This window comes from Phodopus roborovskii, unplaced genomic scaffold (genome assembly GCF_943737965.1).
Source record: "Phodopus roborovskii unplaced genomic scaffold, PHOROB, whole genome shotgun sequence".
Classification (NCBI taxonomy): Eukaryota; Metazoa; Chordata; class Mammalia; order Rodentia; family Cricetidae; genus Phodopus; species Phodopus roborovskii.
Genome location: NW_026125281.1, coordinates 24,126,977 through 24,140,698, shown reverse-complemented (window position 1 = coordinate 24,140,698; position 13,722 = coordinate 24,126,977).

Here is a 13,722-nt window from a genome sequence, read left to right as displayed (position 1 = left end):
TAGTTTTATGTCAGTGTGGTGCAAAATAGAGTAATTTTAGAAGAGGGAACCTTAATTAAGAAAATATTCCCACTAGACTGACACACAGACAAGCCTGTGGCACATTTTCTTGATTGATGACAGACATGGGAAGGTCCAGCTCACTGTGGGCAATGCTAGCCCTGGTTGATGGTCCTAGGTGCTGTAAGAAGGCAGGCTGACCAAGTCATGAGTAGAAATCCAGTGAGCAGCATGCTACCATGGCTTCTGCTTCATTTCCTGACTCCATTCTTGAGTTCTTGCCCTTACTTTCCTTAGTTATGGAGGATTGCCTGGAAGTATAAGATGAAACCATTTCCTTCCTCTGGTCATGGTGTTTTATCACAGTAGTAAAGACCCTATAACAAAAATTGATAGGAGCAGACACACTCATATTTTGGGGAGGCTTATGGTAGCATTTGAACCTTAGGCTGGAAAAGGCATTTCGTACTCGGAACTCGGTGGGCTGTGTTTTCATTGCTTGAGAAGAGACGATGCTCAGAGTCGAGTGATCAATGGAGGCCTAGCTGGGGAAGTGTGATGTTCCTTGAACATCGGGGCTGTTCAGCATTATAAGAAGCACTGAAAGGAACCTTTGCCTTGTTGGGACAATCGACAATCCAGCGTGGGCTGAGGAGTCAGCTAGGACTAAGAGGAGACCAGCACCCCTGAGGATGTTAAATTTGGGAAGTGTTTCCTCCGGGTCAGCATGTAGAAGTGCAATCCCGAGGGTGCCAAGGCTACCTCTCATGCTGGCAGCCTAGCTTGGTAGTAAGTGAGGCTCTCAGGTGGTACTGATTTTGAGGGCCTGAGGGGATTATGGAACACAGCTGAAGCTTGCCACTATGGGAGGCCAGGAGAGGCCTTTGGTGAAGGTGCAGCAACAGCAGACTAGCAGTGAAAACCTGGGCATTGAAGAGATCATGGAGGAACGCCTCAGCTTCCCTCAGAGTCCCTGAAGAGCAGGTGAGAGACTATCAGCGAAGATGAAGTGCAGTTGCAGACTCTAGCATTTTGGAGATGCCATACCATGGGATAGCCACACAGGATGAGCAGGAGCCTAGGACAGAAGCTGTGTGCTGTGACCAACAGAGCAGGAGACGTGCTGCTGTCCCGGCCCTTTGGAGCCCAGGGAATCAGGAGTCGGTCTCAGATGTCAAGGACTGAACTTTTTACACTGTTGAGTTTTGGTTTTGCTTTGATTTGATCATCAATGTGCCTTAGTTTTCCCCTCTTGTGTTATGAAAGCATTCAACCTATTTTTTTTTTTTTTATTTTGTAGGAGCATAGGGTTAAGAAATAATGGGATTTTAAAGAGATGTTAGAATTTTAGGAAGACTTTGGATGCTTTAAAGAGATTAAATTTTTAAAGTTTTGAAATTTTTGAAGATTGGGGGACTTTGAAAATCGGATTGTTGTTTTATAATGTCTTATTACTATTAGCATAATATCTTGAGGACAAAAAGAAAAGAAAGCTTTTGGTATGGCCTAATAAGTGCTATGTTTGCATGTCAAGTTGACAAGAGGTAAATTGTTCTGGCTAGTTTTTATGTCAACTTGACACAAATTAGGGCCACCTGGGAAGAAGGAATCTTAATTGAGAAAATGCTTCTATAAGACTGGTTTGCAGGCTGGTCTGTAGGGCAATTTCTTGATTGGAGATGGATATGAAAGGGCCCAGCACTCTGGGGCTGATGGCCCTGGGTGCTTTAGGAAAGCAGTTGGAGTCACAGGGAACAAGCCAGCAAACAGCTCTCCTCCATGACCTCTGTCAGTTTTTGTCTTCAAGTTCCTGCCATGAGTTCCTTCCCTGACTTCCTTTGACAGTGGACTATAAGTTGTAAAATGAAATAATAGACCTTTTCCTTCTCAAGTTATTTTGATAATGGTGTGTTATCACAGGAATAGAAATCCCAAGACCACAGTCAAAGCGGTTGTTTTTCCTCATTTAGTAGACTTGATATTCTTATCAAAACTTAATTTCTGAATTCTTAAGTCTATCCACCAGTCCAAATATCCGCTCTTGTGTGATTACCAAATGCTTTATGTTGCTATAGAATTGCACTGTTTTGACATGGTGAAATCTTTTTTAAATAACTGGCTTCTGTTTTTTATACATAAATACATTTATTGAGTTATATACAATGTATTCATTATTATTATTATTTAAAAATTTCATAAATGAGTACTGTATTTCTATAATTGCTACCCACTCTCGCCTTTCTCCATCTCCTCCCATATCTCCCCTACTCCCTCTAAACTTATGATTTTTCCTTAATTACTATCATTACACGTACACACACATATGCATGGATACACACACACACACACAGAGACATATATGAGTTCATTTACTTTTACTCAAATGTATGTGTGTTTAGGGCTGACAGATTGGAATTAGATAACCTGTCAGGGACTTGTCTCTGGAGAAGACTGAGTACCCCCTCTTAGCAGCCATTAATTGCCTGTATCTCTTTATCTAGGGATGGGGTCTTGTGAGATTTTCCCCAATCATGTTGAGATGTCAACTGGTGTTGTCATTGAACAAGCCTTGTTTAGAAGACTGCCCTGTTAAGATTTTATAGGTGTCACTCCCTGTTTTCTACAGAAGACACTACCTTGTAGCAGATGTCTGGTCCTTTGGCTCTTACAATCTTTTTACTTTCTCTGCAACAGTGTTTTCTGAGCCTTAGGAGTAGAGGTTGTGTTGTAGATATATTGACTGGGCATAGGCATACCATAGTCAGTTGTTTCTGCATTTTGAGTAGCTGTGGTTTTCTGTGACAGTCTCCATCGGCTGCTAATGCTACAAAAAAAAAAAAAAAAAAAAAAATCTTCTTCAATAGGTAATTAGAGCTGTATTTATCTGTAGGTATAAGAATGTATTTAAGATGAAGTTGGGAATTATACTCTTTTAGGAACAATAGTAGGTTCTACCTCATGGGCTACATAAAGGTGTGTTAAAGCTGGGTCATGGTAAATCTACACATTAGCATTTTAAGCATTTTCCATGCTGATTTCTGTAGTAGCTTATCCATTTGCAATCCTGTCAACAAGAGAATGAGGGCCCCATTTCCCCACATCTTTGCCAGAATTTGCTGTTGGTTGTTTTTTTTTTGTTTTGTTTTATCTTAGCTGTTCTGGCTAAGGTAAGATGAAATCACAAAGTAGATTTATTTTGCATTTCCCTATTTGCTGAAGATGTTGGACATCTTTTTTAAGATGTTACAAGTGAAAGAATCAAATTACAGCCATGTCTATCACACTGCACAAAAAAATTCCACTTCAAATGAACCAAAGACCTCAAATGTAAAAACTGAAACATGGAAACTGCAGAAGAAAATGCAGGAGACGTCCTACAAGATATTGTTATAGGAAAAGACTTTCTCAATAGAACTCTATTTGCCAAGGAATTAAGGCCAACAATTGACAAGTGGGATCTCATAAAATTAAAATGCTAAAGAAGCAATCCAGTAAAGAGAAAGCCCATAGAATTGCTGTCTATGCATCTGAAAGAGGATTAATGTCCAGGGTACACAAGGAACTCAAAAACACAAAGAACCAATAAAACAATGACCCAATTAAAATTGACCTGTGGTTCTGAACAGAGAGTTCTCAAAAGAAGAATGGAAAATAATTTCTGTTTTTTAAACATATATCGTGTGTGTGTGTGTGTGTGTGTGTGTGTGTGTGTGTGTGTGTGTGTGTGTGTCCCCTGATGCATGTCTATGTTCATACATGGATGCATGTGCCCATGGAGTTCAAAAGAGTGTCAGCTCCCATGGAGCTGGAGTTACAGGCAATTGTGAGCTTCCTAATAGGGGTATGGAGAACTGAACTTCAGCCCTCTGCAAGAGCAGCAACTGCCCTTCACAGCTCAGCAACCTCTCCAGGCCTCCACACTCACTTGCTTTTCTTTATTTCTGAGACGGGATTGCATGTAGCCCAAGCTGGCCTGGGCCTCACTTTGTAGCTGAAAATGGCCTTGAACCTCTCATCCTCTGCTTCACGGACTGGGTGCTGAGGTTCCAGGTGGGCACTGCCGTCCTTGTCTATGGAGTCCTGGGCTTCCTGCATGATGAACAAACATGACTACGTCTCCCACTTGAAACTCATGTTAGTTCTTTTAAAATGTTGCTTCCAATAAGCTACATCAGATTTGAGGGGTTACCTGAAAACAAAAATAATTCACACATACACATTAAATCCTTTGCATAGCATTTCAGTCTTAGTAATATTAACTCTTTAGTAGGGAAGTGATTAGTATCAAAGTACATTATAAGTATTGGTACAAATCTGATAACAAAACTGACTTTTTTGTATGATTACTATATACTAGCAAAAATGTTTTTTTAATTAAAATTCTAATTCTCAAACAAGGGATATACTGCCTTTTATTTAATTCTTCACTTCCTGTTCATAATGCCATAAGTAAACCAATCAAAGACCTCATCATATACCCCTATTTTCTCTATTGCCTACTTACTGTGCCTAGAACTTTCAGGAGAACCCTGAGAATAGAACTGAACCTAAACTTTGCTCTTAGAGAGAAATCTTCCAGTTTGTTACCACTGAATGTGTCGCTAGCTGTGAGCTTTCCACAAATACCCTGTCATGTTTGGAATTCCCTTTCCATTCTTAGTTTTCATGATGGTAAGATATCGGGCTTTAATTGTGTTCTTTGGTTGAATTATTATTATTATTATTTTAAAGAATAGTTTGTGTCACATGGATTCCCTTCCTTTTGCTGACTCTAGAACAGATCTCATTTGGGCATGCTGGATAACCCTTTCAATGTGCTGTTGGACTGGATTTGTAGTGTTTTTCAAAGTGAGGGCTTTCAAATTTAATTTCCTTTACTTTTAAAAGAAAATTAGAGTTGGTGAGCAAGGCATTGTGGACTTGTGTTTCAGTAAGGCTATTAAAACGTCAGTCAGAAGAAAACTGATTAGTGGAGCAAATTAACACTAAGGAGGCTCTCTCCACAGTGTATTGCTTTACCCTGGCGTTCCAACTGGCTCTCCTACATGCTTGTGAATGAAGAAGACACGCCCTTCACACTCTGTTGAGACGCTTTGGAGACATTTAATGTTTGAAGAACAAAATAAAAATTCCACAATGATGATGATTCATCCTTTCAATTCCAGCAGTTGGGACGTAGGGTCAAGTTCAAGGTCAGCCTCAACCATATGATGAGTCCAGGCTAGCCTATGCAACATGAGACCTTTTGTCAAAAAGAAAAAAAAAAGTTCTGACAGCCTGTGACAATCCAGCCATGCTAACTAGATACATTTACAACCTGGGATTGATAAAAATATTTATGGGGGGGGGACAGGATTGGCAGTCATTCCCTCGAAAAGAATAGGATGGGCTGCCTACAAAGCCCACATCAGGAAGCATGTGGGAGCTCCAGAGAAGGACTGTGAGCTGGAATTGCTGATTCTGTGGCGTCCTCAGTGCACATGTGCACATATGTGTAGGGTGTGAGGCTTGCATAGTGCTGCTTTTGGCTCTGTGGACCAGTCAACATCTGGAACGTTTATTGCTTGCAGCTCTGGGTGCCAATTTTTAAGTGACATCCTGGAACTCATCCAGAGAGAGTGACCAGGACAAAGAAAGGCCTCAAAATCATGTCAGGCCAGGAAGTGTGGAAGGAACCAGGGCTGTTTAGCCTAGAGGAGAGGAGATTAAGCGAAGGGGTTTTATAGTATTTTAGAATCATGTTAAAGTATAAACTGAAGTGCCTGCATGCTTCTAGAGCAGAGAAAACACCCTGCAGGTGGAAGTCAAAGGAAGGGAGAGGTCAGCTCTGTGTCAGAGACAAGATCTGTGCCTGGTGGGACAAACCACCGCTGGGTGCCTAGGAAGGAGCTCCCCATCACTGGGACAAGATTTCCTATACTTCCACGGCTCTCACAGGAATGCTGGGGGTACACCTGACACTAATCAGCCAATGAGTCTCCCCCTGGGATTTGCAGATTTGGGAATGAGGAAGAGTTAGGCTGCCTGCAGCTGGAGCTCTAAGACAGGATTGAAGAAGGGGGTTTTTTTGCTTGTTTGTTTTTTGTTTTTGTTTTGTTTTGTTTGTTAGTTTTTCCATAAGCAGAAGAAAAATAACAGTAGAAGAGTAAAGGAAAAGAGAAAAGACAGGAGGAGGGGTGAAGAAGGGGGAAACAGAGGGGAGCAGGGATAGACAAAGAAAGGGACGAGGAGAAAGGAAAACAGAGGGAGAACAGAGATGAATGTGTGAGCTCTGAATCCCAGATAACCCTGTGGTTCACTGCTCTGTCTTTCCACTGTATTTTCTTGATTCTCTGAAATGTTGTAGTATTAATCTATTGGCTAGTATCCACTGCCTTACCTAGCATTGAAGGGGGTTTTAAATTTTTTTAATTAATTAATATTTGAGTGTGAGAATTGGCTATTTGCTTCTACTATGTGGGCTCTGGGCGGAGAATTCAGTTTGTCTTTATCCTCTGAGCCTTCTCACTTACCCTAGAGTTGAGTTTTGTCACATTCTATTTAAACTCCCCCCCTCCCAACAGCTGTTCTCTTGGTGGTAATGAGGTCTTCATCTCTGGAGATGGTGGACAATAAGGTGGATCACAATTTGGACGTGGCAGCAAATACCAAAGAAAAACAGGTTAAATGGAGAAATGGTACATTTCAGCTCATGGAACTTCAGTCTGTCATATGCGGGAGGGTATGTCAGAACTATCTGGAAACACACACACACACACACACACACACACACACACACACACACACACACACGAGAGAGAGAGAGAGAGAGAGAGAGAGAGAGAGAGAGAGAGAGAGAGACTGACTGAGTAATTGAGTAACTATACTGGTACTTCCTCCTCTGCTCTCCCTAAGGGATGGCACCAACCATGTTTGAGATCTGCTCTACTTAACTAATCCAGTCTGTAAACATCTTCACAGACACACTCAGGGTTGAACTTTCCTTTGTTACTTCCCAATCCAATCAAATGGCAGTCAAAATTTGTTGTCACTCTGGGTAATGGGCCCATTATCTTATTTTCCCTGTTTTAAAATATGTTTTGTACATTTAACATTTTCACTCAAAAAATGATAGGGGAAGGATTCTAGCACAGAAAGAAGTTAGACTAAATCAGCAGGTCTCGAAACCCTGGGTAGATTTAGGAAGTAAGACTCATCATCCTGGAAATTATGACTGAGTTCATAGTGGAATTCCACACCTGTTCAAAGTCCTCTAGATGCCGGGTTAGATGACAGAAGGCAAATCCCAAAGATGGGCAAGTCCAAGAGAAAGAACCGCGGCTGAAATTGAGCAATGTCTTGGCTTCTAAGTTGTGGAGACTCACACGGTTAGTTAAGTGGCAACAGAGAAATCTACAATGCAATCTCACATTCTTCTCACTGATTGTTATAAATTACAACAAGTTTCTTAAAGAAATATATATATATATATATATATATTGGGTCTAGACTTCTGGGTTCAAGTCCTGGTTCAAACACTAAAATGCATGTCTCTGTGTAGCACAAATAATAAACACCCAGAGGCAGATATTAGGATTCAAGTTGAAGATCAGAGAAGCAAAGCAGCCAGCCACTGGCTCTTACCTCTACCTCAGACTTTGAGGTGGGGGTGTGATCCTGGCTCCCCAAATCCTCAGTGTGGCTGGAAACTGAATACCACAATACTGAATGCTGAGACACTGAGCCCCTATTTTATATACCTCTCTAGTGGAGGGATTAAAGGCATGATCTCTGTTACTCTATTAGACTGATTCACTTTCTTGCAGCCCATCTGCCTCTGTCTCCTGCATCCTGGGATTAAAGGTGTCTGCCATTACTACCCAGCTTCTATGGCTATGGCTAACCTTGCATTCTGATCTCCAGGCAACTTTATTAGAGCATAAACAATCTAATTTCCGTGCAAATTAAGTAAATCAATATATGTACAGTGGTTTAGACAATGGTGACTGAGTAATAGGCAAGGGTTTTCTGGTGTTCTATTTTTTATTTGCATTATATTAGTGAGGACTCCGGTACTACAGACCTACAGGACACTTCAGATGGTGACTAAGCTTTGGCAATGAAGGGCACTCACACCATAAGTCTGCTTGGGCTTCGTAACACCACGTTCATTGCTTAAGTCACAAGGTCATCCCTGGTGGGCCAGCCTGGCTCCATGATAAAGACACAACATCTGGGTAGGAGAATCTTGAAGAAAAAAAAAAAAAAAAACAATTAACCTTTGTAACTGGAAGGGTTCATCTACACTTGCTTGCTTTAGTTTTTATTTATTTGTTTCTCTTTAACATTCAATCTTCAAAAAAAAAAAAAAAAAAAAAAAAGCGTCTAATTTGAATGTAAAGAAACAACAGCAAAACAACCAAAGAAGATAGAACGGTTTTCAGAGTAACTGAAGAATGCCCATTGGGAAATGAGAAGGTGATCCCAGGAGAGCCTGGAGGAGAGCCTGGTCCCAGCTGCCTTACTCCCTGTCCTTCCTTGGGAGGGTTCCATTGAGTGTGTGTGTGTCCAGCAGGAGACCTTTCAAGGAATGCCTCAGGACAAGGACAGATTAACAATTGGGGCTCAGAGTGTAAATTTACATCTAGTAATTCCTCCCAAGACTTGGCTTTGGAAAATATATTTAAAAATGTTCAAAGAGAAAAGCTGAAGTTAATCACAAATGCAGATTTAATATTTCCTGTGGGCTAGAGAGCTACTTCTAATTCTGTGGGGAGGAATCTTCAGGATGAGCACAGGAAAGTAGGGCACAGTGGACAGGAAAATCACTCATCACTCCAGCCCCTTCCTTCCTCCTCCCATGCTTTGGATTCATTATTAGCCTCTCCAAACCTCTTCCATCTCGTTTTGAAAGTGGGATTTGTCTCTCTTTTCCACTCCTTTTCCTCTCCTTCCTCTCCTCTTCCCTCCTTCTATGTTGCCTCCGGTTTCTCCTTTAATCCAGTCTTTCTCTCCTTGCTATTCCTTCTTTAGCACAGTCTTCTTTTGGGACAACTAGGAGGCTGAAGTATTATTTAGTTAGACAGTTAATTAATTTTAATAGTATTTAGAAACTTCACACTATGTACCAAGCATACTTTTACTCATGACATTTTTGCGGATACATAATTTACAAAACTCAAAGTGCACATGCCTCTCATATCCAGCTTAAGGAACTTTTGGGCATGTGCATACCTAATTAACTAACACCAGGTGAAGACAAAAGATATCTCCAGTTTCCCTGGAGCCTCATCTTATCCTTCCTCTCCAAAGTCAATCACTATTCTGACCTCCAGAATTTTTGAGTATTCAGGAAAAAAAATTGATAAATCTTGAACTTCATTATGATTAAGAATCCTACAAGTATTTTTCATATCTAAGTTTCTTGTTCAATATTATGCTCCACACATTTATGAGAGCCATCTATGCTGCTATGTGCAGTGGGTACGATTTTGTCAAATGAAATGTTATGTCCGTAAGAGGAATGTTTCCCTTCAATAATTATTAGCCGAATTAGTCTGCCTTCTACAGAAGGTCAGTTTAAGGTGGTTGGTCCATCCACCTACAACTTCCATCTGATAATTTCATGTAGATGTGTCAGCACTACTTAATGAGGACAAAGAAGTTTTCTATGCCGGAATGTACTCCCACCTCTCAATTGAGCTAGGGGTTTGTAGATGGAGGTGGAGGGGTTGTAGATGGAGCTAGAGATGTTGTAGATTGCTGGAGGTGGGAATTATAGATAGAAATTTCAGAGGGCTTGTAGCATGAGGTTTCTTAGAATAGGTTCTCAAAGATTATCTCTGAAAGCATAGCTCTCTACAACTGAGCCATTGAGGACCAGTAACCAACCCTCTTAGGAATTCATTGATCTTACTCAACACTTCTTGATAATTCTTTCCTGCCACTAGAGGTCAGGATTCAGTTATTACTATAAAGGACTGAGTGTGAGGGGTCAATTAACAAGGGCCCTCTCTCTGTGAGGATGAGTTGAGTTGAGTCAAATTGAGAGCAAGAATGAACAGCACGAGCTTCTCAGATTGGTTGCTGTAAGAAGACCTTAAAGACTGACCTCCAACAGCAATTCATTTTCTCTCTATATACCTAGTTATTTTAATTGGCATATTCATTGTGTCTAACACAGAATAGACATTTTGATTTATTTCTTTAAGATACAAGAATGTTTCACATCCAGCAAATTTTAGGCATTCTTACTTAGAAGTTTCAGAAATTTTTGGATCCCAGAATGAACGGTAATAGCAATAGTGGCAACAGTAAATCTGACTCATGGAGCTGAAGGAGATAACTTAAGTGTCACTAAGGCTCTCCCAACAACTCAAGTGTTTATAGTTAAACATCACTATTTTATAGACCACACTTCACACTCTGAAGCTCACTTCTTAGAACTCCACTTTTAAATACCTCCTAATTCTTTATTCCATTGCCCCAATTTATCCAGAAGAGTGCCAGCAAACTACAAGGATTAGGAATAATACTGGGCCATTGTTTTCAGGGAAATGTTTAAGCCACGAAGCACTGGGTTTTGTTAAATCTAACCCAGTAACTCTGTGTATTAATTGTTAAATAGTAGATTCCCTCTGAGCCTCTTAGGAGTATGGACCAAAACTTCTGGCATTCTGCTTCCAAGTTCCCCATTAGATTGGATGCCAAGCGTTACCTGTGAAATACTTCAGTTTCAGCAACACTGTGGGGAATTTACTAGTTATTCCAAAGCCATCATTGCATGAATGAAGAAATTGAGAGCCATCCAGTATTGTACACCTCTCTCTCTCTCTCTCTCTCTCTCTCTCTCTCTCTCTCTCTCTCTCTCTCTCTCTCATCCCACACAAACGATTGCAGCTAAAATTAGTAAAAGTCATTTTGGTGGGGCCAGGTGCTTGATTGGTAAAAACAATAACCCTGCCATTCCTGGATTCAACAGGTTAAATTGTATCCTAAAAAATTTGAAATGGCCCTCCAGGAGGTTTGATCTCCTCTGAGAAGAGAGTGTTCCATCTTGAGTGAGTAAGAATCTGTTGCTGTGGACACCACATATTTATGCCACATACTGGAAAACCACACAGGAGTGACCTCAGTAAAGAAGGAGGGGCCTTCTCTGTGTGTTGTGAAGGTAGCTGCGGCTCATGCTGCTGGAGGGAGAAGACACTGCCAGTACAGCAAAAGAAGGAAAGAGAAGTCTAGGAGGGGAAGCTTTTCAGAGCACAGTGAGAACTAGAATCTAGGCAGTCACTGAGGGACCGAGTCTGACACCAACTCTTCTGACTCGTTCAGGTCTGCCCATGCAGTTATTTGAAAGTCTTTGACTGAGATGAATGACAGCATCCTCAAGTTCAGGAGAAAGCAGGCAATCGCTGCCAGAGCAGGAGCAGTACGTAAAAAGTTTACTGCTGCCTAAATACTTTCATTTTCAGATCTTGCTTGCTCCATATTACATTTTAAATGAAGGCTTTTCTTTTAATAGCTGTTTTACATGTTAAAATATTCTTGAGGATCAGAGCAAAAAGGTTCATTTTCATTTTTTCTGTGGACTTAATAAATGTGGAGTCTACTTTTTTCAGGGCATTGGGGCAACAATAAAGAAATCTGTGGACATGTGTGCTAATTCAGTTCTTGGGTCTGGGAAAGACTAACTCCTTGCACAGCTAAACAGTAGCATCACCGTCTAATATTTATCCATTTCATGAATGAGATGTGAGAAGACTTGAGGATTGGACACTCCTGTGGTCATGTGTCTTTGGATAAGTATAACTATTGAGTGTTTGACTCACCTGAGTGGGGTATGTTAATATGTGCACGATGTGACTAATGACCACATTCTATCTATCTGTTACACTGGTTGAAACTGAGCAAAGATGTGAGGCATTGAATATTCCTTAAGGTTGTATCTTTTGTGTAAATATATAGTTTTAGAGTTATTGAGTCATTTAAGTGGCTCTGTTGTTATATGCATGGCATGAAGGATGGAGATTTTTGCTATGCAAAAAGATATTAGCTACAAATATTAAAATCCCAATATTTTATGGGGATGGTCAAAGTGAAGAAACATTGTCCAATGCGCTCACCAGGAAAAGGATACGAGGTTCTGATTTTTCTCTTTGAATATCAGCTGCTACTTTGAAAAACTGGGAGCCACGAATCAGAAGACTGGTCAACTAAAAGCTCTCAATTCTGAAGAGCTTGACCTGAAACACCACTTTCAACATTCCATCCTCCCAGGGCTCGGATAGTCATAGCTTCAGTGAGATGTTATTCTTCGTAGGACCAAATCTAAGGTCCCTGGAAAGTCAGCATAGAGAAGCAAAGATTTATCCTTAAGGGCAGAGGGTCAGTTAAAAGTTGATCCTCTGCCTCAGGGTTCCAATAGAAACATCCACTTCCTAGCACCTTCTTTGAAATCTCTGTCCTTAGACTGGCTAATGGCTGGATGGAGTCACGTTTGAACAGAATAGAAGTATTCAATGCATTATAGTGCTGAAATGCTCATGTCTTTTGTCTTCACAATTGAGCTAGATCCATACCACTAGTTGACTTCTGACCTTTTGATTTATTAACCTTCCAAGTCAAACCCCAAGTCTGGCCTCACCAGTGTGTAAAAAGGGAGATTTCACCTGCAATGCTTTTGTCTTTTGGTGCATGGACACAGGGGACTGGGAGCATGAATCAGTAGCTATAAACTGAATACTAGGCTTATGGACTGGTTAAGATTATGAGTTAGTGACAAAGGCTGAGACCACATCTGTTTCTCAAGATGCTTCAGCGTGTTAGCAAATGTGATTTTATGCCTGGGATACCTCTGTATGATCAAGAGATATGCCTTGGGGCTCAGTTTATCTAGCCAAGCAGAGACACAAAATTGCCCCATTGATGATTGCATACAGCTGCTTAGATAACTATGGATGGGCAAGGGAGGGTCTCAGCCCTTCTTCTAGCAGTGAAGGGAGATGCCTGCAAGGATCTTCAGCTCCAGGATAGATTTCCCTCCAGGACAAAGAAATGGCAACATTGGAGCCCAAAATGGTTAGCATATTTCATGGTGGTCAGAATCATTCACCAGCCAGCATGTCAAATAACAAATGCTTGAATTAAAACAGCCAAGTTTGCTCCACAGTCACATCTGTAGGCAGGGTTACCCCTCAGCAGCTACACTAGTGATCAGAATTACAATATGCAACTTGTATCTAAACAGAATCTTTTGTCAGAAAAAAATAAAAAAAAAAAACTTATTGAGCACCTACGATGTGTTAAGTATTATTGTAGACGTGAACAATATAACAATGATAAAGTCTCCTCTGAATTTATAATCTAATAATTTGGGGGTGTGACGCATGACACACTGTCTCTCCTGATGCCTCTAGGATGAATGAAAAGGCATTGGAAAGATGGAGGAACAAGACGGGCTTTTCATTTGCTTGTTTGTTTGTTTGGCTTTTAACTAATTTTGGAAGGCGTTCTGCAGGAGTGAGGAGGAGAAGATATGGGGGGGCCTGAGGTGAGTGCAACTGGGGTGCACGATGTGAATTTCTAAAGAGTCGATAAGGAATTACATTTTTCTTTTAAAGAACAAGTCAATGTTAATTCAATAAATATTTCTACATACAATTGAAACCGTGAGTGAGCAGAAAACTTATTAACCTGTGCTTTTGCAAACTGGCCTCTCTTATTGTGCCCAGTGTCTCTCTTTCA